The following is a 23,210-nucleotide window of genomic DNA, read 5'->3' as shown; positions in this document are numbered from 1 at the left end:
GAAAGTCATTGGATGTCCTTCTTCAGGATTGGACCTTATTGTTAGACTCTTTTCTCTTTCCATTTCCCGTAGCATCATGGGAAGTTTTAATTTTGGTTATGTTATAGACTTTTGATGTCTGCTGGAAGGAATAAAATGGAGAAAGAAAAGCCTAATCCAAAGCCTCAGGTCCTGACATAGAATCAGGCTTTCACTGTCTGTGTTTTCATTAACCGCTTCCATGCTCGTGACGGAACCGCTCCGTCACGAGCCTCGGTTGAGCTGTGCTCATGACGGAGCGGTTCCGTCATGGCCCGCTCGGCGCGCCTGCGCTGCGCTGATTTCGCGCCTGTGCGGCGCATTCTATTGAGCAGGCGGGGCCATGACGGAACCGCTCCGTCATGAGCACAGCTCAACCGAGGCTCGTGACGGAGCGGTTCCGTCACAAGCATGTGAGCGCCGCTCGGCCCCCCCTCCCCACTAGCGCTGCGGCGGAATTGCCGCCACAGCGAAGGGGTTAAAACATGAAAGGCTTGAAAGATACGAGGCTTGTAGTTGTGTATGAATGAAATGTATTCATTTTCTAATCTGTGGGCACACAACCTGCATTATTATGTACTGAGGCAGCGTCGCTGCCAGAGTGCTGTGGATGGAGGCCCCCCCTTGTCACACTATACAGGAACTATGAGCGGTAGCTCTCCGGTAGAGAGCGGGTACCCAAGCAATGCGTGTAGGGGAGGCTGAGCCCCACCCGGTGCTGCCACGTGGCTTCCTATAGCCCATTACATTAGATGGGGAGGCAAGATATATAGGCATGCCCGTTTTTCTAATAGACAAATGAGGACAGTCAGCATTGTTTTACCATGGGAGGGAATGAACTTAAATGGCCTTTTACAGAGGCCTCCCATTTTCTCTGTTAAGAGCTGTGATATTTTGAAAACCTTCGAACACCGGTGAGTAAACCCTAATAAACTATGGAGTCGCTAGCGATTGCGGATCAAAGTAATGATACCCCCTCGCCCCCACCTCTGCTAGATTTGATATATCTGCTTCAATTTGAGAGCGAAGTTTCTGTAGTAAACCTACAAGCTTCAGGAAAAGGCAAGAATAGACACAGATCATAACCACAAGGCAGAGGGCGGAGGGTGTGTGTTGCCTCTGGCTAACAGAGCAAAGGCTTCAGTGGGCTCTCAAGAGACAGAACACAGCTCGAAGTCTGAACAAGCCAGGAAGGCATCCAGACCATGAACCTACCCGGTGCAGCACTTGGAAGCAGAAGAGGCACTTCTGGAAAAGTGGTGAAGAGTTGTGATCACCCACGTTTCTAAAACAGGAGCAGAGTCATCTGATCTCAAGGCACAGTAAAGAATATTGCTTATGAAGAAGACCAGTTGACCAGTTTAACTGGTTTGGAAATACTCTTTGTGAAGATTCTTTGTTGGGACTTGAAAGTGAGCGGGAAAACAACACATGTTGACTGAGCGCTAGTATGTAGGAGAATGCGAGGACACCGTGTCAGCACAAATGACTGAACTTGCACATGGGAAGGTGGGGGCACAGGTCACTGTCAAGGTAGACTCACAGGGATCGAGGGAGACAGACTCCTGGCAATATGCATGGGCCCATTTTACAGCTCCTAAACTCTGAAGTTTGGGAGTTGTGAAATTGGCCCGCTTGCAATAGGCAACTGACTGATCTAGCCCCCTTAGTCTGACTGAAGAAAAGAGGCAGCCTGTGTGCTCAAGGAGTGGGCAGAAGCCTCGAGTGGTCACTTGTGATTAATGTGCAGGAAGTTTCCCTGACCCCACAAACAAACTGTAGTAGTGTGGTGGTGAACGGTTTGTATCAAACTGTATCTTTGAAGTGACTAAGACAGTTTTTGTCATTTTGGTCTTATTTTAATCATGAAATCCTTTTTAATTTGATTCAATTGTATTGGGAGCTTTGAGCGAATTTTTTAATTCAAGTGTTGTGTTGGTAAGGTTGATTCCTAAAGTGTATTCTCTGAAGTAGCTTCCCGTGCCTGTTGTGCACTACTAATGGATAGACAAGGTTGTCTTAGAGAAACATTCCATGCCTGAGTGGAAGTAAAGTTTGTATGGTGGTGGAAGAATTTACAACACAAGTAAATCGGCATCCTACATGCATGATAACAAAAAGATATTGCACACAACAATGAACCTTCCCCGCTCTTGGGTTTTGGGTGTGCAGCACCAGCTCAGTGTCTGACGAGACATTAGAAAAGAAAATCAAAGGGATTCCCAAATGCAACCTATAGTTCAGCAGCACCTCCTATAGCTATGTGATGGGGATCCTTTTGTGAACAGGTGCAACTTAGGTTGCAGGTGTTGCGTGCAAGGGGGTACCAGTGGTAGATGGAAAACAATGAGTTCTGAGCTTGTTTCAGAAGACTGGGAAAGCTGCCTTCGTTTTTGTGTCTGCCCACAACAAGCATTAAGTAGCCTGGGATTTTAAACATAAAAATCGCTTCACCAGTAGCCTGTCTATTTGACTGAACAGCACCATGGGGCATACACGACGAGTTGCAACCCTATTTTCCTGATCTTTCTTGACAAAGTAAAGGGTGCTCCTTTAAGCCTAGGGTGTTATGCTCTGGTAAAGGTATTTGCGAGATTCCTACTTAAACGCCAATGGGAGAGGTAAGGTCTTGAAGTGGACTTGGGTTAACATAGAGGGTCAGTCTGTTGTTCTCCTGTTGAATATGAGCGAGTCGAAATGGTCGCAGGTTCTGGCCACCTTGCAGGTAAAAACTAGTTTGAATGAGAGAGCTGAGTGAGATAGACCAGGCAGGTCTAACACTTGTGGATGCAGCAACAGCTACCAATCAGTGCTCCTTGGGTATCATGGCTGATCAGGTGTCCAGAGAGATGAGGAAGTGGAGGTACTGCTCCATCAAGGGCACCACGCTTCAGAAGTACCTGCACAGTGAATACATTATTTTCATTTGGACAGTAGCATGACAGGCGGCATTACAATGGTAGCTGGAATGAGGGCAGAGAATGGTGTATGCAGCATTTGGAGCTGAGGTAAAATTGTTCTGCTTTAGAGTCAGACTTTAAGGAAGCTTTTAGCCAATTTACGGCAAGGGTCAGCAGTATCCAGGAAATAGCCAGCCGTTTGAATACTGGGACCAGACTTGGTAACTGATCCATGGGTGGAGCTGTGAGTTTTCAGCACAGCAGTAATTGAGGGCATCAGGGCTGACGCTTTATTAAAAAGTATGTGAAAGTAGCTGTTAAAGGGTGCCTGAGACAGGTGGTCCTCTAGAGCTCTGCCTGCTACATGGCAGGGGTCTGACAAGAAGGTACATTTGTAGACCAGTGTTAGGCAAGAGGGAGGAGAGGAATCAGCTACAACATGAAAGTTGATGATGCAACAATGCAGGACCATGTAAACTGCTATTTGGAGAGATGGTCTTAAATTCAACTGTGCCAGGTAAATTGTTTGTCTATTAGCTTTCAAGAGAGTCATCCAAGATTTTGAGTCCAGCAATTTCCGTTCCATATCTGAGCCAATATATGGACTGTGAACAATTGAGGAGGGTGTTCGTATTCAAAGAAAGAAAGGGTGAAACGTTGTTCAACTGTGTAGCCTAAAACTTAGGTGAAACATACAGGATTCACTTTGATGGTATGATAGATGCTATGTCTTTAGGAGCTGAGGATGTAGTGTTGTATAGAAGTAAAGTTGATTTAGGATTACAACTCATGATGGACCACCTCCTAGTGTTTGGAGTGCATCAGGCCTTATGGTTAACAAAGCGGTACAAAAGGGGGTGGTGATGGACGGAGCATCTGAATCAATCAAACACTCACACCCAGTCAAAAGATCTGGGTTTAATCCATCACCATTCTTTAGCCCACTCTGCCACCCCAGTTCTGGCATGGCTATATGCAAATCAGTCTGACCCTGTGCCTCATGGGAACAGTCCAGCCCGAACTGCCAAGCCATGTCTTCCCTGGACCGGAAACAAGCTTCCGAGGACCGGTTTCTGGCATTCCAGCCGTCTTCAGCCCGGGTTGCTTGAATCCAGTGGCAAAGTGAGCAAGGGACTCACGTCTGAGCATACCCTGCCACACTTATGGCGGCCAAAAGCGGTACAAAAGGGGGTGGTGATGGACGGAGCATCTGAATCAATCAAACACTCACACCCAGTCAAAAGATCTGGGTTTAATCCATCACCGTTCTTTAGCCCACTCTGCCACCCCAGGTCAGAAATGGCTATTTGCAAATCAGTCTGACCCTGTGCCTCATGGGAACAGTCCAGCCCGAACTGCCAAGCCATGTCTTCCCAGGACCGGAAACAGGCTTCCGAGGACCGGTTTCTGGCATTCCACCTGTCTTCAGCCCGGGTTGCTTGAATCCAGTGGCAAAGTGAGCAAGGGACTCACGTCTGAGCATACCCTGCCACACTTATGGCGGCAAAAAGCGGTACAAAAGGGGGTGGTGATGGACGGAGCATCTGAATCAATCAAACACTCACACCCAGTCAAAAGATCTGGGTTTAATCCATCACCGTTCTTTAGCCCACTCTGCCACCCCAGTTCAGACATGGCTATATGCAAATCAGTCTGACCCTGTGCCTCATGTGAACAGTCCAGCCCGAACTGCCAAGCCATGTCTTCCCTGGACCGGAAACAAGCTTCCGAGGACCGGTTTCTGGCATCCCAGCCATCTTCAGCCCGGGTTGCTTGAATCCAGTGGCAAAGTGAGCAAGGGACTCCCGTCTGAGCATACCCTGCAACGCAGATGGCGGCCAAAAGCGGTACAAAAGGGGGTGGTGATGGACGGAGGATCTGAATCAATCAAACACTCACACCCAGTCAAAATATCTGGCTTTAATCCATCACCAATCTTTAGCCCACTCTGCCACCCCAGTTCAGACATGGCTATATACAAATCAGTCTGACCCTGTGCCTCATGGGAACAGTCCAGCCCGAACTGCCAAGCCATGTCTTCCCTGGACCAGAAACAAGCTTCCGAGGACCGGTTTCTGGCATTCCAGCCGTCTTAAGCCCGGGTTGCTTGAAAACAGTGGCAAAGTGAGCAAGGGACTCACGTCTGAGCATACCCTGCCACACTTATGGCGGCCAAAAGCGGTACAAAAGGGGGTGGTGCTGGACAGAGCATCTGAATCAATCAAACACTCACACCCAGTCAAAAGATCTGGGTTTAATCCATCACCGTTCTTTAGCACACTCTGCCACCCCAGTTCAGAAATGGCTATTTGCAAATCAGTCTGACCCTGTGCCTCATGTGAACAGTCCAGCCCGAACTGCCAAGCCATGTCTTCCCAGGACCGGAAACAAGCTTCCGAGGACCGGTTTCTGACATTCCAGCCGTCTTATGCCCGGGTTGCTTGAATCCAGTGGCAAAGTGAGCAAGGGACTCACGTCTGAGCATACCCTGCCACACTTATGGCGGCAAAAAGCGGTACAAAGGGGGTGGTGATGGACGGACCATCTGAATCAATCAAACACTCACACCCAGTCAAAAGATCTGGGTTTAATCCATCACCGTTCTTTAGCCCACTCTGCCACCCCAGTTCAGACATGGCTATATGCAAATCAGTCTGACCATGTGCCTCATGGGAACAGTCCAGCCCGAACTGCCAAGCCATGTCTTCCCTGGACCAGAAACAAGCTTCCGAGGACCGGTTTCTGGCATTCCAGCCATCTTCAGCCCGGGTTGCTTGAATCCAGTGGCAAAGTGAGCAAGGGACTCCCGTCTGAGCATACCCTGCAACGCAGATGGCGGCCAAAAGCGGTACAAAAGGGGGTGGTGATGGACGGAGCATCTGAATCAATCAAACACTCACACCCAGTCAAAAGATCTGGGTTTAATCCATCACCGTTCTTAAGCCCACTCTGCCACCCCAGTTCAGACATGGCTATATGCAAATCAGTCTGACCCTGTGCCTCATGGGAACAGTCCAGCCCGAACTGCCAAGCCATGTCTTCCCTGGACCAGAAACAAGCTTCCGAGGACCGGTTTCTGGCATTCCAGCCATCTTCAGCCCGGGTTGCTTGAATCCAGTGGCAAAGTGAGCAAGGGACTCCCGTCTGAGCATACCCTGCAACGCAGATGGCGGCCAAAAGCGGTACAAAAGGGGGTGGTGATGGACGGAGCATCTGAATCAATCAAACACTCACACCCAGTCAAAAGATCTGGGTTTAATCCATCACCGTTCTTTAGCCTACTCTGCCACCCCAGTTCAGACATGGCTATATACAAATCAGTCTGACCCTGTGCCTCATGGGAACAGTCCAGCCCGAACTGCCAAGCCATGTCTTCCCTGGACCGGAAACAAGCTTCCGAGGACCGGTTTCTGGCATTCCAGCCATCTTCAGCCCGGGTTGCTTGAATCCAGTGGCAAAGTGAGCAAGGGACTCCCGTCTGAGCATACCCTGCAACGCAGATGGCGGCCAAAAGCGGTACAAAAGGGGGTGGTGATGGACGGAGCATCTGAATCAATCAAACACTCACACCCAGTCAAAAGATCTGGGTTTAATACATCACCGTTCTTAAGCCCACTCTGCCACCCCAGTTCAGACATGGCTATATGCAAATCAGTCTGACCCTGTGCCTCACGGGAACAGTCCAGCCCGAACTGCCAAGCCATGTCTTCCCTGGACCGGAAACAAGCTTCCGAGGACCGGTTTCTGGCATTCCAGCAGTCTTCAGCCCGGGTTGCTTGAATCCAGTGGCAAAGTGAGCAAGGGACTCACGTCTGAGCATACCCTGCCACACTTATGGCGGCCAAAAGTGGTACAAAAGGGGGTGGTGATGGACGGAGCATCTGAATCAATCAAACACTCACACCAAGTCAAAAGATCTGGGTTTATTCAACCACCGTTCCTTAGCCCACTCTGCCACCCCAGTTCAGACATGGCTATATGCACATCAGTCTGACCCTGTGCCTCATGGGAACAGTCCAGCCGGAACTGCCAAGCCATGTCTTCCCTGGACCAGAAACAAGCTTCCGAGGACCGGTTTCTGGCATTCCAGCCGTCTTGAGCCCGGGTTGCTTGAATCCAGTGGCAAAGTGAGCAAGGGACTCACGTCTGAGCATACCCTGCCACACTTATGGCGGCCAAAAGCGGTACAAAAGGGGGTGGTGATGGACGGAGCATCGGAATCAATCAAACACTCACACCCAGTCAAAAGATCTGGGTTTAATCCATCACCAGTCTTTAGCCCACTCTGCCACCCCAGTTCAGACATGGCTATATACAAATCAGTCTGGCCCTGTGCCTCATGGGAACAGTCCAGACCAAACTGCCAAGCCATGTCTTCCCTGGCCCGGAAACAAGCTTCCGAGGACCGGTTTCTGGCATTCCAGCCGTCTTCAGCCCGGGTTGCTTGAATCCAGTGGCAAAGTGAGCAAGGGACTCCCGTCTGAGCATACCCTGCAACGCAGATGGCGGCCAAAAGCGATACAAAAAGGGGGTAGTGATGGACGGAGCATCTGAATCAATCAAACACTCACACCCAGTCAAAAGATCTGGGTTTAATCCATCACCGTTCTTTAGCCCACTCTGCCACCCCAGTTCAGACATGGCTATATGCAAATCAGTCTGACCCTGTGCCTCATGGGAACAGTCCAGCCCAAACTGCCAAGCCATGTCTTCCCTGGACCGGAAACAAGCTTCTGAGGACCGGTTTCTGGCATTCCAGCCGTCTTCAGCCCGGGTTGCTTGAATCCAGTGGCAAAGTGAGCAAGGGACTCACGTCTGAGCATACCCTGCCACACTTATGGCGGCCAAAAGCGGTACAAAAGGGGGTGGTGATGGACGGAGCATCTGAATCAATCAAACACTCACACCCAGTCAAAAGATCTGGGTTTAATCCATCAGCGTTCTTTAGCCCACTCTGCCACCCCAGTTCAGACATGGCTATATGCAAATCAGTCTGACCCTGTGACTCATGGGAACAGTCCAGCCCGAACTGCCAAGCCATGTCTTCCCTGGACCGGAAACAAGCTTCCGAGGACCGATTTCTGGCATTCCAGCCGTCTTCAGCCCGGGTTGCTTGAATCCAGTGGCAAAGTGAGCAAGGGACTCCCGTCTGAGCATACCCTGCAACGCAGATGGCGGCCAAAAGCGGTACAAAAGGGGGTGGTGATGGACGGAGCATCTGAATCAATCAAACACTCACACCCAGTCAAAATATCTGGGTTTAATCCATCACCAATCTTTAGCCCACTCTGCCACCCCAGTTCAGACATGGCTATATACAAATCAGTCTGACCCTGTGCCTCATGGGAACAGTCCAGCCCGAACTGCCAAGCCATGTCTTCCCTGGACCGGAAACAAGCTTCCGAGGACCGGTTTCTGACATTCCAGCCGTCTTATGCCCGGGTTGCTTGAATCCAGTGGCAAAGTGAGCAAGGGACTCACGTCTGAGCATACCCTGCCACACTTATGGCAGCAAAAAGCGGTACAAAGGGGGTGGTGATGAACGGAGCATCTGAATCAATCAAACACTCACACCCAGTCAAAAGATCTGGGTTTAATCCATCACCGTTCTTTAGCACACTCTGCCACCCCAGTTCAGAAATGGCTATATGCAAATCAGTCTGACCCTGTGCCTCATGGGAACAGTCCAGCCCGAACTGCCAAGCCATGTCTTCCCTGGACCAGGAACAAGCTTCCGAGGACCGGTTTCTGGCATTCCAGCCATCTTCAGCCCGGGTTGCTTGAATCCAGTGGCAAAGTGAGCAAGGGACTCCCGTCTGAGCATACCCTGCAACGCAGATGGCGGCCAAAAGCGGTACAAAAGGGGGTGGTGATGGAAGGAGCATCTGAATCAATCAAACACTCACACCCAGTCAAAAGATCTGGGTTTAATCCATCACCGTTCTTTAGCCTACTCTGCCACCCCAGTTCAGACATGGCTATATACAAATCAGTCTGACCCTGTGCCTCATGGGAACAGTCCAGCCCGAACTGCCAAGCCATGTCTTCCCTGGACCGGAAACAAGCTTCCGAGGACCGGTTTCTGGCATTCCAGCCATCTTCAGCCCGGGTTGCTTGAATCCAGTGGCAAAGTGAGCAAGGGACTCCCGTCTGAGCATACCCTGCAACGCAGATGGCGGCCAAAAGCGGTACAAAAGGGGGTGGTGATGGACGGAGCATCTGAATCAATCAAACACTCACACCCAGTCAAAAGATCTGGGTTTAATCCATCACCGTTCTTTAGCCCACTCTGCCACCCCAGTTCAGACATGGCTATATGCACATCAGTCTGACCCTGTGCCTCATGGGAACAGTCCAGCCGGAACTGCCAAGCCATGTCTACCCTGGACCAGAAACAAGCTTCCGAGGACCGGTTTCTGGCATTCCAGCCGTCTTCAGCCCGGGTTGCTTGAATCCAGTGGCAAAGTGAGCAAGGGACTCACGTCTGAGCATACCCTGCCACACTTATGGCGGCCAAAAGCGGTACAAAAGGGGGTGGTGATGGACGGAGCATCGGAATCAATCAAACACTCACACCCAGTCAAAAGATCTGGGTTTATTCCATCTCCGTTCTTTAGCCCACTCTGCCACCCCAGTTCAGACATGGCTATATACAAATCAGTCTGACCCTGTGCCTCATGGGAACAGTCCAGACCAAACTGCCAAGCCATGTCTTCCCTGGCCCGGAAACAAGCTTCCGAGGACCGGTTTCTGGCATTCCAGCCGTCTTCAGCCCGGGTTGCTTGAATCCAGTGGCAAAGTGAGCAAGGGACTCCCGTCTGAGCATACCCTGCAACGCAGATGGCGGCCAAAAGCGATACAAAAAGGGGGTAGTGATGGACGGAGCATATGAATCAATCAAACACTCACACCCAGTCAAAAGATCTGGGTTTAATCCATCACCGTTCTTTAGCCCACTCTGCCACCCCAGTTCAGACATGGCTATATGCAAATCAGTCTGACCCTGTGCCTCATAGGAACAGTCCAGCCCAAACTGCCAAGCCATGTCTTCCCTGGACCGGAAACAAGCTTCCGAGGACCGGTTTCTGGCATTCCAGCCGTCTCCAGCCCGGGTTGCTTGAATCCAGTGGCAAAGTGAGCAAGGGACTCACGTCTGAGCATACCCTGCCACACTTATGGCGGCCAAAAGCGGTACAAAAGGGGGTGGTGATGGACGGAGCATCTGAATCAATCAAACACTCACACCCAGTCAAAAGATCTGGGTTTAATCCATCAGCGTTCTTTAGCCCACTCTGCCACCCCAGTTCAGACATGGCTATATGCAAATCAGTCTGACCCTGTGACTCATGGGAACAGTCCAGCCCGAACTGCCAAGCCATGTCTTCCCTGGACCGGAAACAAGCTTCCGAGGACCGGTTTCTGGCATTCCAGCCGTCTTCAGCCCGGATTGCTTGAATCCAGTGGCAAAGTGAGCAAGGGACTCCCGTCTGAGCATACCCTGCAACGCAGATGGCGGCCAAAAGCAGTACAAAAGGGGGTGGTGATGGACGGAGCATCTGAATCAATCAAACACTCACACCCAGTCAAAGGATCTGGGTTTAATCCATCACCGTTCTTTAGCCCACTCTGCCACCCCAGTTCAGACATGGCTATATGCAAATCAGTCTGACCCTGTGCCTCATGGGAACAGTCCAGCCTGAACTGCCAAGCCATGTCTTCCCTGGACCGGAAACAAGCTTCCGAGGACCGGTTTCTGGCATTCCAGACGTCTTCAGCCCGGGTTGCTTGAATCCAGTGGCAAAGTGAGCAAGGGGCTCACGTCTGAGCATACCCTGCCACACTTATGGCTGCCAAAAGCGGTACAAAAGGGGGTGGTGATGGACGGAGCATCTGAATCAATCAAACACTCACACCCAGTCAAAAGAACTGGGTTTAATCCATCACTGTTCTTTAGCCCACTCTGCCACCCCAGTTCAGACATGGCTATATGCAAATCAGTCTGACACTGTGCCTCATGGGAACAGTCCAGCCCGAACTGCCAAGCCATGTCTTCCCTGGACCGGAAACAAGCTTCCGAGGACCGGTTTCTGGCATTCCAGCCACTTTTGTACCGCTTTTGGCCGCCATAAGTGTGGCAGGGTATGCTCAGACGTGAGTCCCTTGCTCACTTTGCCACTGGATTGAAGCAAGCCGGGCTGAAGACGGCTGGAATGCCAAAAATGTCTGAACTGGGGTGGCAGAGTGGGCTTAAGTACGGTGATGGATTAAACCCAGATCTTTTGACTGGGTGTGAGTGTTTGATTGATTCAGATGCTCCGTCCATCACCACCCTCTTTTGTACTGCTTTTGGCCGCCATAAGTGTGGCAGGGTATGCTCAGACATGAATCCCTTGCTCACTTTGCCTCTGGATTCAAGCAAGCCGGGCTGAAGACGGCTGGAATGCCAGAAACCGGTCCTCGGAAGCTTGTTTCCGGTCCAGGGAAGACATGGCTTGGCAGTTCGGGCTGGACTGTTCCCATGAGGCACAGGGTCAGACTGATTTGCATATAGCCATGTCTGAACTGGGATGGCAGAGTGGGCTAAAGAACAGTGATGGATTAAACCCAGATCTTTTGACTGGGTGTGAGTGTTTGATTGATTCAGATGCTCCGTCCATCACCACCCTCTTTTGTACCGCTTACAGTTAACAAAGGCATGTATTTTCCATCTTCCCTGAAGTGGTGCACTTGTACCATATGACATAACCATTCTGGCCTTTGAATCGTGATCATTCCTTCCGATAGAGGGGGTACATATTTATCAGAGGAAACAACATTGTAGCTGCCAACACTTCTAGAGGAGCATCAACGGCACACTGCAAAAAACACAGTTGATGGACAGAATGCAGAACAATGTCTTACATTCACCCCAGTACAAAGATCGTGGCCTAAATCCATCGTTTTTTTGCACTCCACACCACCCTAGGTCAGATAATGGCTATATGCTAATCAGCCTTGGCCCTGTGCCTCATGCGAACAGTCCAGCCCGAACTACCAAGCCATGTCTTTCCTAGACCGGAATCAAGCATCCAAGGACCGGTTTCTGGCTATCAGCCTTCTTCAGCCTGGATAGCTTGACTCCAGTGATGTGGAGAGCCTGGGACTCACGTCTGAGCATACCCAGCCCACTCGGGGTGAAAATTGCAAAAAACACAGTTGATGGACAGAATGCAGAACAATGTCTTACATTCACCCCAGTACAAAGATCTGGGCCTAAATCCATCGTTTTTTTGCACTCCACACCACCCTAGGTCAGACAATGGCTATATGCAAATCAGCCTTGACCCTGTGCCTCATGGGAACAGTCCAGCCCGAACTACCAAGCCATGTCTTTCCTAGACCGGAATCAAGCATCCAAGGACCGGTTTCTGGCTATCAGCCTTCATTCAGCCTGAATAGCTTGACTCCAGTGGTGTGGAGAGCCTGGGACTCACGTCTGAGTATACCCAACGCACTCGGGGTGAAAATTGCAAAAAACACAGTTGATGGACAGAATGTAGAACAATGTCATACATTCACCCCAGTACAAGGATCTGGGCCTAAATCCATCGTTTTTTGCACTCTACACCACCCTGGGTTAGACACTGGCTATATGCAAATCAGCTCTGACCCTGTGCCCCATGGGAACAGTCCAGTCCGAACTACCAAGCCATGTCTTTCCCAGACGGGAATCAAGCATCCAAGGACCGGTTTCTGGCTATCAGCCTTCTTCAGCCTGGCTAGCTTGACTCCAGTGATGTGGAGAGCCTGGGACTCATGTCTGAGCATACCCAGCCCACGCGGGGTGAAAATTGCAAAAAACACAGTTGATGGCACACAACACAGTGTCTTTTTGTGAAGAACTCCCTCCGTCGGTGATAGGTAGTGTGTTTTATCAAAGATGGTGCTTCCACTGAGCCTAGTAGACAACGTTGTCAATGCTCCAGTGATCCTTTTAGCGCCCTATCTTCAAGGAACTTAACACATTCCGGGTTGATTTATTATGGGGATGAGGTAACCACTCTGTAGCTCTTAAGAGGGTACAGCTTTCAATTACTGAAGAGGGTACTAGTACACCTGAATTTGAATTCTACTACCTAGCAGCACAGCTCCAATGGATGATGAGACGATCACAAACCGATAACTGTGGAACCATGACACCTGTAGGCGGCACGCATGAAACCTTGGCCCAAGCATCACACACCCACATTATTATGTGCTTGGATAGACTCCCGGAACAGGTGACTCTAAATTTCAGGAGTGGTGACAATACACTTTCCAGAACAGTCATTTTGGAGCTACCTGAGGCTACTCATATTGCAAGAGTAGTGAACACTGCACAGTGAACCACGGCGGGACTGACACCAATGAGCAATGAGGAAGGGATGCTGAGAGACTTCTCCAAACTTAATAGCCAAAAGGGTATACTGACGGAGCAATTCCTCCTACCTCACACACGGTTGACCAAAGCAGCAAAAATGTCAGGGGGTGCCAACTTAAGGAGGGGTGATACGGTTGGTAACTAACCTATATTGGAGGATTAGAGGGAAAGTCCAGATTCATTTGATGGGTGGGTAGCTAACCCGTATAGGGAATTGATATTTCTGGAATGGACCACCGCAATGAGGCACACTGCCAGTATCTAAAAATACAAAGTTCAAATTTTGCAGTTCAATTACATATTCTGAATTTATCTCACAGCCAAACCTTTACATAGGCTGTACCCTATGATCACACTCAGATCATGCCCCAGATGCACAGAACATGAATCAGGCTTTTTCCATATGGCGTAGACAAGCACTGGTATTTCTCTATCTAGAGGGCAGTGATGGACCCGTTGACAGCCCTAACTGGCAAGTGCAGTTTGTGTGTCAAACAGTGCTTAATACGTAAATGAATCAGTGCTGGTGTCCAAAACTCAGCTCAGATACCACTGCTGTTGTAATTAAATGTTAGGCACCAAAAGCCATGGCTGCACAATCTTAAATCCACTTCAACCCATTTAATTTACCACTAGAGACTCCTGTTCCTTTAGCTTACTCTAGCACGTTCCTGCTACCTCCTTCTGTGACTTTTTTCTATCTTTCTCTTCCTCTGTCTTTCTGCTCTCTGTAAACGTCTGAAGTGAAAAAACAAATGCTGGTCCTCAAAAATGAGAGCTGGTGGCCCCTACCGGCAAACACTGCCTCAAAGTAAGAACTGACCACAGAGACATGCTTGTATGCAATAATACATTATCCTAATTCAGATAAACTGAAACTCAGTGGTCGAAGTGGGCGGGATAGGCAGGGCACGGCGTGCCCCTACTTCTTTAATTCAATAACTTCTGTTCCCCAAATGTATTATTTTAAACATGGGTCCCTACACAGCCGAAATCGTCTAGGCCTACAGATAAGGCTCAGCGTTTGAGGCCTTTCTTGGATGGGTGGGTGGTCTGAGAAGGAAAAGGACTCCGACTTTTCCTTCCTGCCCAAAGAAGAGAAGGACACTTCTGCTCTGCTGCTTGCAGCTGCCCCCCTCTCTTTCTTCCTCTTCTTCCCTCTCTTTCTGCCTCTGTCTCGCTCCTCCTCACTTACTTAAAACCATGACTTCAAGAAACGGTTCTCACCCTTTCTTTCTCGTTTATGTTTTCCCCTGTGAAATGGATCCAAAAAAGAAAAACACTTTTGCTAGAAATGTCGACTTTTTTGACACTTTTCTATCTAAAGTGCAGCCTCTGGAATAAAAGATTAAAAATATGAAAAATAAATAAATAGCAAACTAAAGCAAGACAGAGTGGTTAGAAAGCAGTCAGATAAATTTTATTCACACCCAAACACATTAGCGTCACATTACAGAGTTTGCCAGTGAAGGGCTACTTTTGTTTTCTCTTCTTTCTTTGAACAGCATTGTTTTCGCACGATGGGGAAGTGCACCAATCCTGGAGGTACTGCAATGCCTGATTGATGCTGTAAATTGGAAAACAAAATGTATACCGGGGCTCTGTTTTCAACGATATGGTCTTTTTAAGCCATAGTGCTTACGTTTTGTACGGAAATAAGCAATGGACATTGAAATGGGTCCCTTCTGGGCCCTGTAGCCATGTCCTTAACTTTTCAGGCAAAAGTACTCACTGATTTCTGAATAGTGAGTGTAAAAGTGTTAAGGTAACCATGTTGTTCCTGCTTACATTTCACATGCTTTACTTAATCTTGCATTCCCTATGAGTGTTTTTTCAGGGTGTTACCTGTTTTTGGGCAGCATATTGCTCTTGTCTAATGTGTCATTTTAACTAAGTTGCATCCAGGGGTTTATAGCGGGGCACAGCTGGGTTGTAGTGGAAGGCAGTGCAAGCTTCTCTCAGTGAGGCAGTGTGGTGGGGGAGAGGATGTGGCATTATGGTCAGAACTGCTGAATTTGAAACTGGGGAACCAGGTTCAGCCTTCATGTCCAGTCCCCTAGACCACTCTCCTGAGGGAGCAAATTCACATGCTAGACCTTAGAAGGCCACGCAAGACCTTAGAAGTCCTGCTGTCTTAGCATCAGCTGGTGGACCCTAGCGGGGGAAGTGTAGTTTAACCTTGAGGGCCTGTCCACCCCATTCCATACTGAAGTTCACCTACAGTCTTGAAATAGGCTTATGAAGCAGCACACCCTAAAGCATCAGTGACTGTCTCTGAGGTCACAGGACCCTTGAGAAGGGCTGGCTCTGGGGCTGTGCGACCGGTGTTATCGCACTGTGCACTGACTTTGGGTGGGGCGACGTGTTTGCTGGTATATTGTGCTTTTAAAAGTGCTTGCTGCCTCCTTCCTGGCCTCCATCAATTTTCAACAACAATAAAAATGTTATGATAATGCTGTTGATCAATGTTCTTCTTGGAGAGAGATCGTAGTTTTGTCTAGCGCAAGTTTTGACTTATGGAAAGGTAGCGCGGAGGGTTAATGTGCCTGCAGCAAAGAACATGTAACATGCAGATCACAAACTGCACATAACGTAAGTAGGTCAGAGGGTTACTGCTTTTGTCAGAGAGATCTTTTGTTACTTGCAGTTTATAAGTTAAAATCCTAACATAGAACGGTGAGCTATAAACTGTAATCTAAGAGCTGCATGCAAACCCTAAGATATAAATTAGAGCATTATGGATTTTCTCCTAGTCTTTGATTATCCTAATGTAGCAAAAAGTGTTCATTTGGATAGAAATCAATTATGGGTATTAAAGAGAACCCCCAACCATGGTATTACGTTTTAAATTCGGAGTTTGTGTTTCTCCAGACCAATCACTATTAAACTATACTGCCTACTAGTATGGTTTCATGTGACTCCTACACCTTGTAGTCCTTTGTCTTATGTAACATTACCTCCACAGTGATTTATACATGTGTAATTGATTATCTCTGTGTAGTGTGTGTGTGTGATGTAAAGTGCTCTGTCACCCTACACTGGTATGAGTGGCGCTGTAAATCAAATTAAATACATCTGAGAGAGAGTGGCGACTTGAGGGGCACTGTTAAAAGGGGGGTAGTGAGGGAATCCGTGGCGAAGGTAGTCATTGGGGGTCACCCACAAATATTTTTGCGCAGGCCACCACCAGCGCTAAAGCCGGCCCTGCCCTGGAGCCAGTCCGGCTCACCCATTGGTACCTCCGTTGGCCTTGTTTCAGCAGTAGTAGCAATTCACCAGGCATCGGCAATGCAGGATTTGCACGCACACCAAACTAAGTTCACAAACTTCAGTCTCGCTGCTTCATGCACAAGCACTTTTAACACGTGCTGACTGCTTTGGGGCCACTGGAATTATGCGGCAATAGAGGACAAAATTATGCCACAGTGTTGACTAAATTATGAAGCAAAAAAACAGGTTGCAGCATAATGCAATATATTTTCTGATATTTTTTTATTTTGACATTTTGAACATGCTAACAGACTCTGCAAAGATTTTGCCTTTTTAGAACCAGTGTAACATACAAATGCAGCAGTGAGAAAGGTGATCAGTCACCCTTTGGAAAGGGCCGTCCACTTCGCAGAAACACAAGTCACATTTTTTTGTAACTTTTGATCCGTTTGAGCTACAAACAATTTATTAGTTCAAATTGTCGGATTATGCAACAGATGTTGGATTATGTGGCAAATACGGCAGAGCCATATTTATATAGAAAACATTTGCAAACTAGGACGTTTTGCTATTCATGTTTGAACTGCTCTTGTGGAAAAAGGGAGAAGAGCTGATGACAGATACTCTATGGCTGGGAGACAAATGGCTATTTCTTCCACTTCTAAGTGTATTTGGGACATTATGTGATTGGAAACGAATCCCACTTTGTGAATGTATTTTAATGTCAATAACTCATAATAAAACTTAAATAATTATGCGTATCCATTGATTAATTAAACAACATAATAAGATGTAACTGGTCAGTGAAATGTCAAACAAATATACGAAAAATTGGGATATTTTGCACATTCCGGCCACACTTCTGTCTCTACCCACTGATCCAATCCTCAGGTTATTCCCGCCCTCTGATTCTCCACCCACAGTTCCCCTACATTTTTTTCCCCACTTCGACCACTGCCTTAACTACAAGTTAGTAGCTAAACTGCTATCACGAGCTAAGACACTGGCAGCGTTCAGTTGGCGTACCCGACGCACGCAGAATTCCCGTGGAGAGGCCCGAGCTTTGGAAAGTGTCAGCAGAAGAGACGCATGTGTTGCAACACAGAAGCGGTGGGACAAGTATGACGTCGCTGGCGGATGACACAATATTTTAAAGCCTCGCAATAGAGTGCCAGGTATTCTACAGCACCCCTTGTGGTTATGTGTTAGACACGGTTGACGGTGTTGTTGCTTTATGTGATGGTGTAGCCTTGACAATGAAGACAGATAGTTTGATGTGAACAATTTTGTTTCTCTAAAAAACTGTGTAGGCACACGTGATCATGCCGAAACTCGATTAGTGACTCCTTTTAGTTCTTGCCTGGACACAGCTTAGCTGTCTCATCAGCCTCATTTCATTAAAAAAAACACAAATACCAAAGACAAACACAAATACACACATAGAGTGACTTTGGGTCAGCCCTCTTCATCCATTGGTCGATTACATTGTCATTTATATTTTGCATCTGCCAGGCACAGCATACAGCACAGAGTAAGGAGTCAGCCCACTTCAACCACTGGCTCTCTTGCACTGTGAATAACTGCATTTTGCATGATCTTTGGTGAACATCCATCTAAAAAGAAGCACAATTTAATGCCATGGCAATGGGACAATACTTTACATCACCAATGCTTTTTCTTTCTATTCTTTATCCTGTTTTTTTTCTTTTTATATCCTTGTATCTTCAAACTTTCTCTGTGTGTTAAAGTAACTGAAATCCTATAGCGCCTTTAACTTGCACTAACAAGAATCATATTTTTGTGTTCTGTACATTCAAACTAAAAAGGGTTTCTATATCTGTTCTAAGTACACCTCAATGATAGGAAGAACCTATATTGTACTGTTCAAATTATATACAATCATTTAAATATTCTTTTAATGCAACATTTATATTATAAAGGGACTGTCAGTACATTTAGGCCTAAGTATTTTTTTTAAACGTGTTCTTTTTTTGCATGTTTTTGTTGTATATGCTTGTAATAAAAATGTTAAAAATATTTACCATTGTGCCATCTTGTCAGGACTAGACCTATTGGCTTTGCCAGTGCTTTTTTTATTTGGTTGCCACTGAAGGGCAGTTCCCCTTATTATTTCCTATCTTAGTTTTTTGTTGCACTAACTTCTGCTCTGGAACTGAAATACATGACATAGCTCACTGAACATCAGGAACAAAAATATCGATACAGAGCATGGCTATGTACTACTGTTCATGAATGTTAAACTAATACATTAAAAAAAATGTTCTGTGGATAATTGATAGGGATGTCGTTAATGCATTTTTCCTTCAGTTTTTTTTTTTTAAAGACGTAAGTGCCATGTTCGTTGAGCTATGACAACAACTCTTTTTTCAGGGTTTGCTGGTATGATATGGCTGGTGAAGTTTAAATACAAAGTTACGTTACCATTCTGAAATCACCGGGGGATTGAGCATGAATCGAAAATGCAATTGATGGACGGCCAGCCAGCGCTGATTCTTCTTAGGGGATTTAAAGAATGGGGGGTTTTAAAGTCTGTTGAATATCATCTGAAATATTGGTGATTTGCTCGATGAAAAGGTGGTAAGTTCTTTGCAGGGCGTCTGTAATTCATTTGATGGTCTCTTGGTGGTTATTGATTTGGTCGGCCGTTTGCAACCCATGGGAAGATTAGAATAAAGCTTGTTGTACGTTCCATTCAATGGAAGGAGATGGTCCTGCTTTTGATTGGTTGGGTGGTGGGTGCACCTGGAAGGATGACCAGTGTACTTGATCATGATCTAAACTGAGCACTAGATTTGGTGAGAGCCTATCAGTCCCAAAAAATAGGTTCACAAGTTGTGGTCGAAATAAAACAGCACTAGAGAAGCAAGGATGGGGAATAATGCATAGAAGGCAGAGAAGTTAGCAAGTATCTTTGTTACGAGGTGCATAATCGTGGAGAATGGAAGAAGAAGAGCAAAGTCAAACATCTTTCTCCGAGTACCAACCCAAGACACCACCAGTACTTGCGGAAGCACTACTTCGCAGATGGAAATTAAGACGGCTGCACCCGACCATCTCTAGCATCCTTACTTGGATGCAATACGCATCAGGATTTCCTTTCCTAACCCGCACCTGCCGAGTCGGAAGTATCACCTGCATATCGACCTTATGATAACATAACCATTAAAAGCCCTGAAGAGTCACGGGTACAACACCCGCATGACGAAACACATGTCGGCTGGTTATTTGCTTTAATGTTACCTTTCCTATCAGGAAGGCCAAGTATATTTCATTTTGAAAATCAACATTTCTGATTGTCCACCTTGTTTCATTGACTACGGTTACCTGTTTTACCATGAGTATCATGAACATATCTTAATCTTCATGTGTGCACAGGACTTTTTGTTGTAATCTTTCTCTATGTGTATCCTACTGAAATGTGATCAAAAGGGATTCAGAACAGGCCTAAGTGGAAATACATGTACAAGATGGCATGTTCATTGATTAAGAGACAGCTGCTTTCGAACAGGGGCCAATGATTTGCTTTAAATGTTACTCTCATAGGGTTCCAAGATTCCTACTCCACTCAGTGGACCACAAGGGTATCTCACCTGCCCTCAAGAGTCTCAACTGGCTTCCCATTGAAGGAAGCTGCATTTTCGAGACAGCCTGTATTACCCACCAAGCTCTCCATACAAATAACCCCAAACACCTTGCAACCAAACTTTCGAGAGCAGGTATAGGCTGAGTTCTGAGAAGTTCCAACTCATTTCCTCTCATACCCACTGAGCTGACAAAGAAATCTACCCACGCGTGCTCCTTCTCATGAAATTCTCCCACGATGTGGAACTCGCTCCTCGAAGATCTCTGTTGCAACCCCTCCGTTTCTTGCATCAAACGTGACCTCAAATCTTTATTTCTAAAAATCTACTTAAACTCAATCACAAGTTGATCCGCGTTTCCCAAAGACTCAACCACCCTCTAATGACTCTTCCATTTCGTTCACCTGACCCATTGAGTCACTATTTTTGCACTCACGTCATTACCTAATGTTGTTTTGTTATGTACGTTTTGATTGTTCTCACTAAATTATTATATTGCATTTATTTCTTTTGATTGTGTTTGACCTACACGTATCCTCGATTGTAGCTCTAATTACCTATGCCCACAACGTGTAAAGCGCTCTGAGAACTTTGGGTCTACCTAGTGCTACATAAAACTCAAAAGTAAATAAAATAATCTTCCTTTGTCTGGATCTACCCATCATTTAGAAGACAACGGACCTCAATCCCTTTTGAGTGGAGTTTTTTCTGACCAAACGCAGCAGGAAATAACTCTGTACTGGGCATATGACGTACTGTGCTCCAGTCATGACCAGTCAGGAAACTGAATTGAACTCTTTCTCAGTCAATTTCTGCAGTCCCGTGGCACTACTCCAACACTATCACTGAAAGCTTTTCCACCATCTTCCTGGAAGTTTTGAGATCAAAAGGCATATTTGGAGCCAACGAAGTGGGATGAAGGAAGGCAAATGCAGGCAGTGATATGCTGCTACACAGCAGACGGTCCAAAATCAATGTCCAAACATAGGCGCTGGAAGGAGGGTAGCTGAATCATCCCCTCGATTCTGAGGCACGTCTAGAAGTAAATCGTCCCTCTTTCATAAAGCCAAGCCACATTAGTGAATCCATTGGAGGTTATAGAGGATAACAGTTTAGACAGTTAGTGAATCCATTGGAGGTTAAAGAGGATAACAGTTTAGCCAGTACTGCAATTGGTCATGTAGTTGTTATTTTCGAAAGGGATCAATGATGTTATGGCTAAGAAAAAAGTATGCCATACTCATCTCCCAGCCATTACACCACCATATGTTATGCCCAGTTCAGGTCAACATTGCTACTCCCATATTAAAGCCCAGACAGTGCGAGGACAAGGTACTAGACAAAACGATTAATTCTCCTGTGAGGAGCCTTGTAATCTGATTTGATAAAAACAGAAAAGAAAGTATTGTCAGTTGTGTTTCTTTTTAGTAAGCAGTTTTGTAATGGAACGTAACAAAACAAGGGCATGAACCACGTAAAACCACCAAAAATGTGGGACAACATTTTGTGTTTTCAATAGGTTCTTTAAAGAGTGAACTTTAAACTAGATGCAAATTCACAGGAACGTTTACAGCTGAAATACAGCTCCTTAGTAAAAGAAAGCTCCCTTTATGTTTTCTTTGCTGATGATCATTATAAATTTCAACGTCAAAGAGTGCCTGGGGTCAGTGAGAGTTGCTAATCCAACCACACTCTGTGACGAAGTGCCAGTAATTGACACTCGGCCCTGGGCACTTCAGGACTTAGAACTGAAGCGCCCAGGTCTGAAGCAATCAGTGATGCTCTCTCTCTCTCTCATCACGAGGGGTAGGGCCTAGAGGTGCTTTGACAGGCTGAAGAGGTTACGCCCACAGGAGCTGTGACATCTTCAGCCAAGCAAAGTTCAGCTCAGGAAGCCAGGAGCCGGCAGATTTAGTGCATGTGTAACTACTAGCTGCCTGATGTTTGCTCAGCCTGACAGCCACTCTGTTTTTAGGCAAAATGTGGGGGGGCTGCATAAAAGGGATGATGGAAATTACCTTTGTCATACCCCTTTTATGGGGGTCACATGGAACACAGGGGCTACTGCCCATTTTAGAAATATATTCTCTATATTACTATTAGTCCATTTTCAGTAATATGTCCCCATATTGCTGACAAATGTATCTATTAGATTGTAATGTATAACATATTACAAATAAACAATTGAGCTGACAAGTTATTGGATTTTATTAATTCTTTTAATAAAACAACTGTTTATTGTTTCCGCAACTTAATATTGGGAGCATGCATGGTTATGGGAAATAGAGCATGCATAGATAAATGCAAAAGAGACAGTTGATCCTTTACAAAATATGTATCAGTTATGTTGTGCTTTACAGATAATAATTGAAAAAGAATCAATATTACTAACACTAGAATCAAGTCCATATGCTTGTTGTTTGTGCAAGAAATACACTTATTGATGGCCAATAGCAAGACACTTTCCATGTGTTATTTACTTTGGGGCCACACCTCATACTTTGGCTTGCCTTCTACCCTAATGGTACTCCCGGGTACTCAACATAAGGTATGGAGATCTGGTAGGCCCTTTGGTGTTCACCAGACGGGGTGCTTGATGCATTTGGCATCACGCCCTCCTGGCCTCGGCTGCAGTGATGCAGTTCTCCCAGACAAGGTAGACCTTTCAGGTCAACTAGGTGTTGGCAGTCCTGAAGGGTTGTGGTCTTGAGTGAACAAAAGGACTGTGGAGGCCCAGGTGCGCCAATGGTGAACACGCAGTTGCTGCCACCATCCATTGGACTTGCAGCGTTGAGGCAACTACAGCCTTCATCAGGGTCTAAGGCAATCAGGAGGAAGTGGCCTTGCATGGGCCTTCAGCAAACAGACAGATTCAGCCTTCAGCTGGGCCTATGGTAATCAAGCAATGGAGCCTCATGAGGGCTCATGACAGTCCAGCAGATCCACCCGCAACCAGGTCTATGGCAGTCATTCTGAGGCAGCACCAACTGGGCTGGCAGTAACAGATGCAACCCTGTGAGTCTATGGCATTCAATTGCTCCTCGGATTCTCCCTTCACATAGTTGCAGTAAGCTGAAGACT

Source organism: Lissotriton vulgaris, unplaced genomic scaffold, assembly GCF_964263255.1.
Source record: "Lissotriton vulgaris unplaced genomic scaffold, aLisVul1.2 SCAFFOLD_822, whole genome shotgun sequence".
NCBI lineage: Eukaryota > Metazoa > Chordata > Amphibia > Caudata > Salamandridae > Lissotriton > Lissotriton vulgaris.
Note: the sequence above shows the minus strand (reverse complement) of the source record.